A 12,868-nucleotide genomic window follows, 5' to 3' on the forward strand; every position below is an offset into this window, starting at 1 on the left:
TTTTTTTAACGCGGGATCATAAAACAAAAAACATGGAAAATGTGAGATTGCCAGAGGAAAATAACTGAGGTGGGATTATTATTAACCAACACATTAAATGTGAATTATTTAAATCCAATAATCCTATATATTTTAACTAGCCAAGTTGCTTTTATAAGTGATTTGAAAAACAGTCCATTTTAATCATGAATGTTAAGTAACCGAGTACTAAATGAAGTACTAATAAAAATAATTTTTGCATGGGATTCAGTACTAACAAGCTAGTTAAGCTTAGTGGTGAAATATAGATGAGACGAGGCAAGCCTGAGCTTTATTAAGTACAGCGAATCGAGCTCAAACTTAACTGAGTTTAGCTTGGCTCATTTAAGTAACTGTGATCTTCTCTAAACAGTCATATTGAAAATAAAAGTTATCAAAATTAGTACACTAACCATATATGTAGAGTGTAGACTATGGAGACGATCGGCAGAGAAGACACCAGAAGAACCGAAAACAAAAGAAAATGAATGATATATATACACACACCCACACACCTATCATATACATTACCTTACATTATTACAGAAGCTGATCAGTAGTGTTTTATAAATAAATAAGCAAATCTTTTATCATATAACTTACAAATAAACCTCTCTCTAAAATCTACACTCAGCCCGTTATATCACTCTCTTACTGATGATGTCTCACCCAAAGACACAGACGCCAAAGATGACGTCAACACACACACACACGCTCCTCGCCCCGTTATGAAACTTTCTACTTTTACTATGTTTCAGTTTCCTATACACCGATTTCACACCAAACAGGTTGAACGTGTGTGCCAAAAGATGTTTTGATTCTCCAAATATTGCAAGATTTAACCGTATGTCACCCACAAACTTATCACATTGGATACAATGTCGGGAGATAAATATAGGATCGCCTTTAATAACAAGAATAACAAGGATAATAATAAACGCAATTCGCCTTTTAAGCCTGTCCATGAACTTTTTTCTGATAAGGATTCGAGTTCATCTTTTTCAATGAAGTTTACATCATGCGCCATCCCTAAAAATGTTGAATTTGCCAATTTAACTTTAACTGAAAAAACGATCGAATACAAACAACTAAGCGAAGGTTTTCATGTTCATGTTCGTCTGTTAAGAAAATGAGTGTGTTGGTGCTCAAAATATGTTTGTTTGTTAATCGTATAAATAGATGGATCACGGACACAAACATAGATGAACAAACATAACGAAGGAACACCAATTAAAAGTAGATGTGAACATTAATGTGTTCGCCAAAAAACTACTAATACTAAACTAGCTTGTAATGGGTGAGGCATTTTAATTTCATGAATCAGACTAAAATGTAGTAGGCCAAAATAATATATTAAATGAATATATAAACGAACAAAATTACAAAATGTAAACTAATGAACGTAAGCGAACGAACACAAACGAGCGTAAATGAATGCACGTTCACAAAAATAAAAGAACGAATGAGGCATGTTCATGTTCGTTTGGCTAAATGAACAAAAAAATTTGTTCACGTTTGTCCGTTTACAGGCTTGGATTTGCCCATTTGGGCCAAATTTAAGTTAACGAGTTTATAAGTGTGACCCATTTTGAGGCCTGACACACTGTATAATTCAAGCAGACCCACATTGACCTGTTGTGTGATTTGATTAGACCCAAATTAACCCATAAGTAAACAAACGTTTCCCAAATCCACCCGTTTCTTGGATAACGGGTCACGATTGTTTAAAAAGTGTTACCTGTAGTTAAATGATAAAATCTTTTGGCCCATGATACTGAACTCGACCCGTTTTGTTTGCTCATAGAACTGAGGGGACACTGTGGATTCCATATATTGAAAAAAACACTGCACATTAACATTATTGGCAGTTAAGCACGGTTTTATACATGTGCATGTTGATAATAGACACTGAATGAACTGCAATAACTTAATTTGGTAGAGCTGAAGATTGTTCAACCTATGCATGTTTGATTTGTGGATACATTGTAGCAAGAACATTAAAGTTTAAACTTGGGTTGCAAATTGTTTGAAAATGGACACCAGGAAGCACAGAATAATATGCATTTGAGTTAAAGGAGCTCAAAAGTTTATCAAGAGACTCCCCATCCATCTACAGGGAAAATGATAAAATCAGCTCGTAAAGTTTTTGCGAGATTAATTCAGAAAACGTAGATATGTAATACAAATATTGAAGAGAAGACTGATGTTAATTAAAGATCCCTAATTAGTTTCATAGAAGAATGTAATTAGGCTATTATTAATTTTAGGCTGTTTGGACATATATGCCAGGCATATGAGCCTGCAATCCCAGGAAAAATTAGCTGAGTTGTATATCTAAACAACTAGATGTGGCCTACTAGATATGCAATTTTGATGTTAGTATATTTTATACGTTGACTAATACGTTGAGATATAATATTTCAAATCAATATTGTACTTGACAAGGAGGTATAACATATGGCCATACGTAGCTCCAATACACGACCCGTGAGAGCACAACCTTCAGAAAAGTTAGGCTGTCAACACCACTAGACAGTATAGGTTATCATGAAATACTATGAACATTCTAAGAGATTATAATATGGAGTATCTACGTGTCGTCTTGTTAATTTTCTAATCTAACAACAAATTAAAATCCCTAATTTACTTGCATTGTTTTATAACTAGATTCAAGAGTAAGTTCCATTTTAAAGCTAAAACATGCCACTGCCTACAATGTGTAAATATAAGACTTTTTTCTCTAACTATTTCAAATATGTCTGCTGGAACTTAACCTCTGCAGTTACGTTGTTTATATGTATCCAATAAGAAATTGGCGATTAAGAGTGGAATCACTAGACACAATTAATGAAATTAATATTTCAATTTAATAGATATGAAATTAAAGAGAAGTATATATTATGTATGTACATGTGTATCGGGATTCTTCAATGAACAAAAAACGCCCCTCAATCGGAGAAGAAGCTGTGATCGTGTGAAGAAACAGTTTGTCGTTCACACCACCTTGTAATTGTAGTGTTCAAGACCTGGTCTCTTTATTGATTTCCGATCACCGGGTCTTCGGAAAATATGAAACCAAACCTTACACGACTTCTTGGTCGTCGGTCCATGTAACACCGGTGCACATGATTTGAGTTCTTCACATTGTTTTTCTTCAACTGCATATTGATTTTCACCATCTCGATCATCATATATTGGGATTGGTCATTCTTTGTTACGTGAGACTCGTTCTGGTTGATTATTCAAACGGGGTGCGAAAGGGTCGAATTATTGATCATCGGCTAACGAGTACGTGTAATGACCGGGTGTACTTTGAGTAGGCATATACAGTGCAGGAGGAATCATCTTGTGAAGAATAGTTTTATTGGCCGGGTGCGATAGGATAATGTGGGATATATGGAGGTTGAATAAGTGGTGGTTGAAACTTCGGTTGGTGAAGAAACACTAATCGACCCCGGGTAGATTACGGATAATCTGGGGGTTAAATAAGTATTTCCCACGAGGGGTTAGACCCGGCAAAGATGGTTCTTCTGATAACCTGCAAAACAGACACCGTGAGCTCGTCACTGAGAAGGGGGGGGGGTACCTCCTTGTGACCACCCTCCGGCGTGAGAATCAGACTAGATTGCTCTTGAATATAAGTGTATATTAAGAGATTGCTAGAGCAGATATCAGGTATAAGATGTAAGATACAAGATAAGATACAAGATAAGATGAGATGATCATACCATTTGGGGTATTTATAGCCGAAGGTAGGTTTCCAAGAGGGTATAGCCGGTTGAATAGTATTCCTGTTCTACCAACTGTGGCCTACGCACGTGCCATGCTGGTAGTTGGTGGGTAGGCAGCGGCTGACAGTGACCAGGCCTGCTGTGTACTATTCCTTTTCCACCAACTGCAGGCTATGCACGTGGTATGACAGGAGTTGGTGAGTAGGTAGCGGCTAATAGTGACATACAGTAAAAGAGCATGCTGCTCGCCATACTGTTGTCAATGGGCTGTCGTATCTCTGGTCAGATCTTTTGCCCATACCTCGTCAGGTACAGTACAAAAGATCTTACAGTATCGTACGGACTGGCTCATTTGGGCGGGAGTATTCCCCCTCCCGCCTTCGTGCGGGATTGTTTCCGGCTTTGCTCATTCCTTTAGGTGACTACTGAATTATTGAGAGCTAAGTGCCTTGTGCGTGTAGCCTTGCTGCGCGGGTGGCCTTCCCTGATGGCTTGTATCCGCAGCTGCGGGAACAGGCGGAGTACACCATTGGGAGGCATTTCCTGCGGGAACAGCTTGCGTACTGCGCGTAAGGACGTCACGTCTCTGAGCATGGTGGGTCCTGCGGATCCAGTTGGTTTCTGCGCAGACGTCTCTCTTCAAGGTGAGTCCTATGGGTCCAACTGGGCTCTGCTGGGACCTACCTCTTCAAGTCCCCCCAGTCCAATGTTCTTCTCATGAGTGTTTAATAAGTGAGGTGAACTTTTGGACTTAAGCAAAGGGTTTTTGAAAAGGGTTTAGTTTTAAGGTTTTCCATGGGGATTCTTCCCGCGGAAGTCCTTATGTCACTTGCAGAAATTCTCGACTTTCCTGCTTGATCTTTGGGTATGATGCGGGTAGGTCTGTAACCTCCTCGCAAGTCAGGAGCGTTGAGTCACTTGTGTGGATTCTCCATGAGGTTTTGGTAGTTTTGAACATAGTGATCAATTATGTTAAAACCACCAATTCCATCTTGAAGCTTCAAACAATGTAGTTCTCGACGTTCCCGCTATGCGGGGATGTTATTCCCGTTTCCGCAAGCATTGCCCAGAAGATCCTTCTTGGTTTCAATTCCCTGCGGAGCGCTAGGTATGTGAAGGGTTTTGCCTTGACACTACCCGCACTCGTCTTACGGTTACTTTACTTCCAAGGTATTCCTGGCGTCAATTCCCTGCGGGTGCTAAGTAAAGGGTTTTGCCTTAACACTGTACCCGCACCCGTCTTATAGTTACTTGGTCGCCGAGGTATTCTTGGCTTCAATTCCCTGCAGGTGCTAAGTATGTGAAGGGTTTTGCCTTAACACTGTACTCGCACCTGTCTTACAGTTACTTGGTTGCCAAGGTAAGGGGTATTTTCCCGCTTACTTTTGAATCTTTTTGAAATTTTGAAATTCGAAGAGTTGGTGAAAGGATAAGAACAGTCCAAACTGTTGAAACGTCGTCCGACGGTTTCTTCTGACTGTGTGTCCGACGGTTTCTTCTGAAACGTCGTCCGACGGTTTCTTCTGAAACGTCGTCCGACGGTTTCTACAGTTACTTGGTTGCCAAAATCAAAATCTTTTATCCACTACTCCACTTTTAAATAAATAATAATAATTTCCATACTTTATCATCATTACCCCTAGATATGAAAAGATTACAATCCCCTAGAGCAAGGGATTGTGTTCCCTTGAGTTTGCCTATAAATATGTAACCTAAATTATCATCACCAAAACACACTTCAAACTTCTCTCTTAAGAACTGCAACTTGCACTAATCATCTCCCAAGCATCCGTTGTTTTCATTTCCGATCCTGTTACTAGGTAAGCCGAGAATATAACCTTGAGATCTACTTTCCAACCCTTATATTCTCCCAATTCTTGATCTTAATATATATACTTCTTGTTATTTAATCGTATTCTAGACCTTCGATTCCGAGGCCAACACCAAGAAAACCCGAATCTCGATTAACCCCTTAACAAGAACCACAGGTGAGTCTCACAGCCCCTATTCTCGCTATTTTCACTGTTTTTAAACTGTTTTTGGGGCGAGGGACACGTACTTAAATAATGTTTTATCATGGTATACTTACAAGCTATGCAAGCGATTATGTGTTTAAATTATGTTTCATGATGAGCAATGCGAACGGTTATCTAAGGTTTTCGATGTATGTGCGCTAGAACTCGAGTAAGTGATCACTTTACCATTGGAACTCTAAGGGTAGGGACTGCTGGTTTGATCCACCCACTCGTAGGGGTCGCACCTCTTTGCATGGACGAGTGCCTAGTATGGTCATGGGGCAGTACTATGGGTTTGAGCCCGCTCGTAGGGGTCGCGCCTCTTTGCATGGACGAGCGCCTTGTTTTCCGGCACAACGTCCGCGCGTAACCCGCGGGACGGAATTATTAATTAGCTCGTAGTGGCAGCGCCACTTTGCATGGACGAGCACATTTTCCTGAAACGTTCGCGCGTAACCCGCGGGACGGTATTACTTATTTTAGCTCGTAGTGGCAGCGCCACTTTGCATAGACGAGCACAGTTCCCAGGAATGTTCGCGCGTAACCCGCGGAACGATTTTATCAGAATATGTTGATAGAACTGTTTTACCGAGCATGTGTTTTAATGATGCTATCAGAATTATGTTTCAGAATGATTTGTATCAAGATTATGATGCAATACGATTTATCAAGTTACTAAAACTTGTGAACTCACTCAGTTTATACTGATTCAAATGTTTTTACGTGTCTTTCAGGAGATAACTAGGTAGCGCATGGAGTCACACTTAGAGCACCTCACGCTGAACATCTAAAACTAGCTTTTTGGAAGATTTTAGTTCTATCCCTTCGATGCGCGTGGTTGTTCCCGCCGCGCAAGGGGATATGGCATGGAAATCTTCAACAGTTTTTATACTTGGATGTTTTTATGAAATTTTTAAACAATGTAATGTATTTGTATTAAACATTTCATGCGCAATGAAAATCTTTGAATGTTTGCAATGGCCCGTGCTTAATTATCAATCCCCACTCGCGCGCGCCCGGCTGTTTCCGCCGCTCAGGGCCGGGTGTGACAGATTGGTATCAGAGCGCTGGTTATAGCGAACTAGGAAAAGAAGTTTTAACCTAGACTATAACCGTTGGGGGAAATCGCATGAAATATTTTTCAAAGAATATTTTCAAAAGAAACTATACACACACTTAGGAACACGGGTCACACAATGTCTAGTAGATAATGATAACATTATGTGCTCAGAATACATGCGCTAAGATTGATATGTTTTCACTCTTTTAAAGCGAGAATGCCTCCAACTAAAGCCAAGGGAATTACCATGACACCCGAAGAACTCGCGGAAATAATCGCGCAAGCAATCGCAACACATGAGGCCAGCAAGGCCGAATCAAGTCAGGGTCGTCAGAATGAGACCCCATAACCCGAATCAGGAGCCTTGGACAAAGGATGCTCCTACAAGACATTCATGGCCTGTAAGCCTTGGCCATTCAAGGGTATCGAAGGGGCCATTGGGCTCTACAACTGGATTGACAAGATGGAGACAGTTCTCTCCATTAGCGGATGTAGTGAGAACCAGAAGGTCCTTTACGCGACCTGCATGTTCCAAGAAGCAGCTTCGTCTTGGTGGAAGCTTCAAGTGAAAACCTTGGGGCGAGAAGTTGCCCTTCACAAGACCTGGGAGGAACTGAAGGAAATGTTGATGAGAAAGTTCTGCTCTCGCGCAGAAATTCAGAACCTACAACAGGAATTCTGGAACCACACCATGGTAGGAACGGATATCGACGCCTACAACAACCGGTTCAACGAGCTTTGCCAGTTGGTGCCAGACATGGCAAACACGGAGGAAAAGAAGATCGAGAGGTATATCTTTGGGCTACCTCCTGTTGTTAGGGTTCCGCTCAACGCCGCAGCGCCTCCAACCTTTGATGAGGCGGTAGCGCGGGCCATCACCCTTACAAGGGATACGGTCCGTGCGGGTATGTTAACTACGCGCGGAATCGAGCAGCGAACCTCTGATCCCAAGAGGAAGTGGAACTCTCACCACCGAGGGTCCGACTCCAAGCAGCCACCGTTCAAGAAGCAGGAGAGCTTAAGGGCTTACGCGATCCAAGCCACGGAGCCATCAAGGAGAGGATACAGCGGGCCTCGCCCATGGTGCAACAAATGCAAGTATCACCACGAGGGTGAATGCGCAAGAATCGAATGTGCCAAATGTGGCAGACCAGGGCACAAGACGATGAATTGCCGTGTCAGAGAAGCTGGAGCGAGCGACAACTGCTACGCATGCGGGAAGCCAGGGCATTTTAGTCGGGATTGCCCGCAAAAGGGAAACCAAGCTCGCGGAAGAGCTTTTGTGATCGGCGCAGGCGAAGCTAAAGAAGAGCCGAATGTGGTAACCGGTACGTTTTTGCTTAACGGACATTTTGCATCTGTCTTATTTGATACTGGCGCTGACCTAAGTTTTATATCCGCTGAGTTTAAAGACTCCCTAGGCCTAGCAACCAGTAGGCTAGACACACCTTATACTATAGAACTAGCCAATGGTAGGCAGTTATGCGCAAACGAAAGAACTGAACAATGTGTAATAGTCATGGGAGGTCACGGGTTCAATATTAACTTGTTGCCAATAGACTTGGGAAGTTTTGACATTGTGATAGGTATGGATTGGTTAGTCGAGAACCACGCGGAAGTTATTTGCCATGAGAAACAGGTTCGGGTCCCACTGTTGAACGGAGAAACCTTGGTGATTCAAGGGGAAAGAAGGGGAGTTGCGACGAAACTAATTTCGTGCCTAAAGGCGCGTAAGTGCCTAAGGAAAGGGTGCTACGCCTTCCTGGCGCATGTCGTAGAGAAGAAAGGAGATGAGCGAAGAATTGAAGACTTACCAGTAGTGCGCGAATTTCCAGAAGTTTTTCCTGAAGATTTGCCCGGATTACCGCCGCCGCGACAAGTCGAGTTTCGTATTGATTTGGTCCCAGGAGCTGCGCCAGTAGCTCGAGCGCCTTATCGACTAGCTCCATCTGAGATGCAAGAGCTATCCAATCAGTTACAGGAACTATTGGATAAGGGTTTCATACGCCCAAGCTTTTCACCTTGGGGAGCTCCAGTACTGTTTGTTAAGAAGAAGGATGGTTCGTTCCGGATGTGTATTGACTATAGGGAGCTGAACAAGCTGACAGTCAAGAATCGGTACCCCTTACCGAGGATTGACGACTTATTTGACCAGTTGCAAGGATCCAGTTATTATTCGAAGATAGATCTACGGTCCGGATACCACCAACTTAGGGTCCATGAGGAAGATGTGTCGAAAACAGCCTTCCGAACTAGATACGGCCATTATGAGTTCTTAGTGATGCCTTTCGGGCTAACTAATGCGCCGGCTGTATTCATGGATCTGATGAACCGCGTGTGCAAACCATACTTGGACAAGTTTGTGATTGTATTTATTGATGATATTCTGATTTATTCTCGGACCAAGGCCGAGCATCAGCAACACCTGAGATTGATTTTGGAATTGTTGAGGAAAGAAAAGTTGTATGCGAAGTTTTCCAAGTGCGAGTTTTGGCTTAGAGAAGTTCACTTTCTCGGTCACGTTGTAAACGAGAAAGGAATACACGTTGATCCTTCCAAAGTCAAGGCCATCGAAAACTGGGAAGCGCCAAAAACCCCAACTGAGGTGAGGCAATTCCTAGGACTAGCTGGCTACTATCGACGCTTCATTGAGAACTTCTCCAAGATAGCTCTACCTCTGACCGCGCTAACTCAGAAAGACAAGAAGTTTGTTTGGGGCGAAAATCAGGAAGCAGCGTTTCAAATGTTGAAACAGAAGTTATGTAGTGCGCCAATTTTGTCTCTGCCCGAGGGGACGGACGACATCGTCGTTTACTGTGACGCTTCACATCAGGGACTCGGATGTGTCCTTATGCAGCGAGACAAAGTCATAGCGTATGCCTCGCGCCAACTCAAGACCAATGAAAAGAACTACACAACGCATGATCTGGAACTTGGAGCGGTTGTCTTCGCGCTAAAGATTTGGCGCCATTACCTCTATGGTACAAAGTGTGTAATCTTTACGGATCACAAGAGCCTTCAACATATATTTGATCAAAAGGATTTAAACATGAGGCAACGAAGATGGGTTGAATTGTTGAACGATTATGATTGTGAAATAAAGTATCACCCTGGAAAGGCGAATGTGGTAGCAGACGCGCTAAGTAGGAATGAGCGAATAAAAACACTACGAGTCAAGGCTCTAAGGCTGACCATTCGCGCAGATCTCTTTACCAGCATCCGAGACGCTCAGCAAGAAGCTTTGAAACCAGAGTTTGCTAAAAACGAATCCCTTGGGGGTATGATTAAGAATTTGGAACTTAAGAACGGCAATCTATATTTCGCTAACCGCATATGGGTCCCTCTCAAGGGAGGATTGCGTGAGCAAGTATTAAACGAGGCTCACAAGACGCGGTATTCCGTACATCCTGGCGCAGACAAGATGTACCAAGATGTTAAAGCGTTGTATTGGTGGACCAAACTTAAAGGCGCCATCGCGACGTATGTCAGTAAGTGCCTGACGTGCTCAAAAGTAAAGGCTGAATATCAGAAGCCGTCGGGGTTACTTCAGCAGCCAGAAATTCCCATGTGGAAGTGGGAACAAATCTCTATGGACTTCATCACCAAACTGCCAAGGACACCTGGGGGTTATGACACGATCTGGGTTATTGTAGATCGGCTAACTAAGTCAGCGCACTTCCTGCCGATCAAGGAAACCGATAAGATGGAAAAGTTAGCCCGATTGTATATTCGAGAAGTAGTTTCAAAACATGGAGTCCCAGTGTCCATCATTTCTGATAGAGATAGTCGGTTCACCTCAAGATTTTGGAGATCGTTACAAGGAGCTCTAGGTACTCGCCTTGATATGAGTACAGCTTATCATCCTCAAACGGATGGGCAAAGCGAGCGAACAATCCAGACATTGGAAGATATGCTGCGCGCGTGCGCAATCGATTTCGGTGGTAGCTGGGATACTCATCTCCCGTTGGTTGAATTTTCTTACAACAACAGTTATCACACAAGTATCAAGGCTGCGCCGTTCGAAGCTTTGTACGGGCGCAAGTGTAGATCCCCACTGTGCTGGGCTGAAGTGGGTGACAAGCAAATGACTGGTCCAGAATTGATCCAAGAAACAACAGACAAGATTTTTCAGATAAGGGATCGCCTTAAGACAGCGCGCGATAGACAGAAGAGCTACGCAGATGTGCGAAGGAAACCACTGGAATTTCGAGTAGGGGATAAAGTACTTTTGAAAGTCTCTCCATGGAAAGGAGTCCCCCGTTTCGGCAAGCGAGGAAAGTTGAATCCGCGCTACATTGGACCATTTGAGATCCTGGAAAGGATCGGTCCGGTTGCTTATAAACTCCGTTTACCCGCCGAACTCAGTGGAGTTCATGATACGTTTCATGTGTCCAACCTCAAAAAGTGTTTATCTGATGAAACGTTGATTTTACCGTTGGAAGAGATTCACATCGACAAACAACTGCACTTCGTAGAAGAGCCTATAGCCGTAACCGATTGGAAAGAACAAAAGTTGCGCAGAAGTCGAATCAAGTTAGTAAAGGTTCATTGGAACTCAAAGCGTGGGCCTGAATTCACTTGGGAAAGAGAAGATCAAATGCGCCAGAAATACCCACACCTCTTTCAGAACATGGCTTCTGCCAGCAGCGTCTCCTAAATTTCGGGACGAAATTCGCTTAACAGGGGGAGAATGTGACACCCGGTAAATTTCTCAATCCTATAAACTAAGTAATCAACCTAATAATTAGGTGATTGTAAATATCGAGCGCGCCATGTTAGTCAGCGCGTGCATTTGTTATGTGCGCCCTGCGCGAGCGCGCCATGTTAGTCAGCGCGTGCATTTGTTATGTGCGCCCTGCGCGAGCGCGCCATGATAGTCAGCACGTGCATTTGTTATGTGCGCCCTGCGCGAGCGCGCCATGTTAAGAACCAGCGTGAGCATATGTTATATGCGCCATGCGCGAATGTTTTGGCTTTATGTTTTCATGTACCTTAACGTTATGATGTCTAATGGGTTGACCGTCACGCATGATGCTAAGGCGGGTACACCCTAAATCGTTTATGCGCGTGCGGAAGGGAACTAACCTCCCCGCATGGCGGGAACATTGAGAACTAGTTTGTCTGAAGCTCCAAGATGGAATTGACTTCAACATAACTGATCACTATGTTGAAATACCAAGACCACCTGGAGAATCTACAAATGAAACTCAATGTCCCTGACTGCGAGAAGGTCACGCACCTACCCGCAGCAAAGAAATGTCCTTCACGCAGAAAGCTATGCACACAAAGTAATACGCGCAGAACACTTAGTCTATTCTCCAGTAGTAAGGAGATTACTCCCGCCCAAAAAGAAACGGTAGCGTGTTTCAGAGATTTTCCACTTTTTACTGTACACTGACAAAGTACCTGAAAAAGCACACTGTAACATGAAAAGTCAACTGTCAGTCACCCTACTCCCACCAACCACAGACCTGCATGTCCTGACCAAATCAAAATCAAAATCTTTTATCCACTACTCCACTTTTAAATAAATAATAATAATTTCCATACTTTATCATCATTACCCCTAGATATGAAAAGATTACAATCCCCTAGAGCAAGGGATTGTGTTCCCTTGAGTTTGCCTATAAATATGTAACCTAAATTATCATCACCAAAACACACTTCAAACTTCTCTCTTAAGAACTGCAACTTGCACTAATCATCTCCCAAGCATCCGTTGTTTTCATTTCCGATCCTGTTACTAGGTAAGCCGAGAATATAACCTTGAGATCTACTTTCCAACCCTTATATTCTCCCAATTCTTGATCTTAATATATATACTTCTTGTTATTTAATCGTATTCTAGACCTTCGATTCCGAGGCCAACACCAAGAAAACCCGAATCTCGATTAACCCCTTAACAAGAACCACAGGTGAGTCTCACAGCCCCTATTCTCGCTATTTTCACTGTTTTTAAACTGTTTTCGGGGCGAGGGACACGTACTTAAATAATGTTTTATCATGGTATACTTACAAGCTATGCAAGCGATTATGTGTTTAAA

At 42.8% G+C, this 12,868-nt stretch overlaps 1 pseudogene; it reads right to left on the reverse strand.

Annotated features, from left to right (window-relative positions):
- Nucleotides 1-661: 661 nt before the first annotated feature.
- On the reverse strand, nucleotides 662-2,128 carry LOC143554689 (5'-adenylylsulfate reductase-like 5; annotated as a pseudogene).
- Nucleotides 2,129-12,868: the final 10,740 nt, after the last annotated feature.

Source organism: Bidens hawaiensis, unplaced genomic scaffold (genome assembly GCF_021521415.1).
Source record: "Bidens hawaiensis isolate Kalapana, Puna unplaced genomic scaffold, B.hawaiensis_p1.1 tig00017786_1, whole genome shotgun sequence".
In the NCBI taxonomy this organism is placed as follows: Eukaryota; Viridiplantae; Streptophyta; class Magnoliopsida; order Asterales; family Asteraceae; genus Bidens; species Bidens hawaiensis.